Genomic DNA, 3,176 nt, shown 5'->3' with positions numbered 1-3,176 from the left:
GTTTGTCTGTTGGTCAGCTGCAGGTTGTATGTATCGTCTCATGTGTGATGCAATGTAATGAAATATTCTAACAATGGAGCTCAGAAATGGATCGTAGCTGGTTGTAGTAACATCTCATTCTTTCTCTGGATGTGAAATTCCTGCATGATTTCAACAAACAGAAGTCATTTTCATTCTCCAATACAACCATTTTAGGGTTGATGCAGGGCTGAACACTCATGTATTAAGTGTACCTTTTTATAAAGCAGAGCAGGGCTGTAGGCCTCTTTTTTATACCAAAGACCACAATCTGTCAGCAACAAAAACCCTACTAGTGTGTATCTTAGCAACGCTACTCTTCCTCCATTGTTCTAAGAACTCTCAGTGTAAACAGAACTCTCAGTGTAAACAGAACTCTCAGCGTCAACAGAACTCTCAGGATCAACAGAACTCTCAGGATCAACAGAACTCTCAGCATCAACAGAACTCTCAGGATCAACAGAACTCTCAGCATCAACAGAACTCTCAGCGTCAAAAGAACTCTCTGCGTCAACAGAACTCTCAGCGTCAACAGAACTCTCAGCATCAACAGAACTCTCAGGATCAACAGAACTCTCTCTATCTTGGAAAGAGTGTTCAGGTGTGTTGGCCCGAGCCCACTGATTGGCCAGACATGATCTTAATAATGAGTGCTTGTTTCCTTTGGAATGGGTTCTGTTTACAGTTTTGTATGAGTTTAAATGACATGATGCTAGATCCATCGTTGGTGGCGCAGAGAACTAATTCCATGAATAGAGAACAGAAGATCACAGGTTTGAACATCACTGACCCAGCAGCCTTCAAATGACATAGAATATCTGTTCTCAGAACTTTAATAAAACCTCCCAGGAAAACCTTCAGGGAACCATAGTAAGACGTTCTCAGAACCTCCCTGGAACCATAGTAAGACGTTCTCAGAACCTCCCTGGAACCATGGTAAGATGTTCCCAGAACCTCCCTGGAAGCATAGTACTCTGTGATGTCCAGTAACTCCATTAGGGAACGTCTACTCTGTAGTGTCTAGTAACTCCATTAGGGAACGTCTACTCTGTGATGGGCAGTAACTCCATTAGGGAACGTCTACTCTGTGATGTCCAGTAACTCCATTAGGGAACGTCTACTCTGTGATGTCCAGTAACTCCATTGGGGAATGTCGTAACTCCATTAGGGAACGTCTGTGGATGTCTAGTAACTCCATTAGGGAACGTCTACTCTGTGGTGTCTAGTAACTCCATTAGGGAACGTCTACTCTGTGGTGTCTAGTAACTCCATTAGGGAACGTCTACTCTGTGATGTCTAGTAACTCCATTAGGGAACGTCTACTCTGTGATGTCCAGTAACTCCATTAGGGAACGTCTACTCTGTGATGTCTAGTAACTCCATTAGGGAACGTCTACTCTGTGATGTCTAGTAACTCCATTAGGGAACGTCTACTCTGTGGTGTCTAGTAACTCCATTAGGGAACGTCTACTCTGTGATGTTCAGTAACTCCATTAGGGAACGTCTACTCTGTGGTGTCTAGTAACTCAATTCGGCCGTCCACTCTTTTTAAACAACACAATAAAAAATAAAAATAAACTTTCTCGAAGTGTTAAGTATACCTGTTCGTAAACAGATTCTCATTTTGGAAGAAGACAAATATATAGAGATTTTTAAGTATGCGTTTTGGAAATTCACTCTGGAGTGCCAAAGAGCATTCTGGGTGTTTGTATATTCAGAGCCTCTTTGCTCTCTCTGCGTTTAGAGAGAACACTGGATCCTCTGGCTGAGGAGTAGGGTTGATCCGAGGGTTCTGACCTCAACGACAGCCGAGCCACCCAAGCTAACTGGCTAACTTGCTAGCTACAAATGAGAGAACAGCTCACTGAACATTACTCTCCCTGGCAGAGCTGGTTAGGCTGTTGTCATGTTATCCAGAGGGTCAGTGACTGTAACTGTTCTGCTGGCTTTAATTTAATGACGGGTTTTTTTTGCCAATAATTACTGACACCGGACGTATTTAACGGGTGTTGAGCGTTCGTCAAAGAATAATTCTGCGCTCAGACACACTCAGACGAGTTCGCTGTGAAATCAGACACACTCAGACGAGATCGCTGTGAAATCAGACACACTCAGACGAGTTTGCTGTGAAATCAGACACACTCAGACGAGATCACTGTGAAATGGGAGTAGAGAGTCAGAAGGTATTTATGAACGCACCCTAAATGGGAGTAGAGAGTCAGAAGGTATTTATGAACCCTAAATGGGAGTAGGGAGTCAGAAGGTATTTATGAACGCACCCTAAATGGGAGTAGAGAGTCAGAAGGTATTTATGAACCCTAAATGGGAGTAGAGAGTCAGAAGGTATTTATGAACGCACCCTAAATGTTTCATTGATGAGAAAATGGTTAATGGAGCTGAGGGTCCAACATGGCTCAAACACTGTAGCTCCTCTATCCATCTCTCTATCCATCTCTCTCTCTCTCTCTATCGATCTCTCTCTCTATCCATCTCTCTCTCTCTATCCATCTCTCTCTCTCTATCCATCTCTCTCTCTATCCATCTCTCTCTCCATCTCTCTCTATCCATCTCTCTCTCTATCCATCTCTCTCTCTATCCATCTCTCTCTCTATCCATCTCTCTATCCATCTCTCTCTCTATCCATCTCTCTCTCTCTATCCATCTGTCTCTCTATCCATCTATCTCTCCCTCTCTCTATCCATCTATCTCTCCCTCTCTCTATCCATCTCTCTCTCTATCCATCCCTCTCTCTATCCATCCATCTCTCTCTCTCTCTCTCTATCCATCTCTCTATCCATCTCTCTATCGACCTCTCTATCCATCTCTCTCTCTTATCCATCTCTCTATCCTCTCTATCGATCTCTCTCTCTATCCATCTCTCTCGACCTCTCTATCCATCTCTCTCTATCCATCTCTCTATGCATCTCTATCGATCTCTCTCTCTCTATCCATCTCTCTCTCTATCCATCTATCTCTCTCTCTATCCATCTATCTCTCCCTCTCTCTATCCATCTCTCTCTCTATCCATCCCTCTCTCTATCGATCTCTCTCTCTATCCATCTCTCTCTCTCTCTCTCTCTATCCATCTCTCTATCCACCTCTCTCCATCTCTCTATCCATCTCTCTATCGACCTCTCTATCCATCTCTCTCTCTATCC

Source organism: Oncorhynchus gorbuscha, unplaced genomic scaffold (genome assembly GCF_021184085.1).
Source record: "Oncorhynchus gorbuscha isolate QuinsamMale2020 ecotype Even-year unplaced genomic scaffold, OgorEven_v1.0 Un_scaffold_1697, whole genome shotgun sequence".
Classification (NCBI taxonomy): domain Eukaryota; kingdom Metazoa; phylum Chordata; class Actinopteri; order Salmoniformes; family Salmonidae; genus Oncorhynchus; species Oncorhynchus gorbuscha.
The sequence above is the reverse complement of the archived record's forward strand: the minus strand, read 5'-3'. Positions refer to the sequence as shown.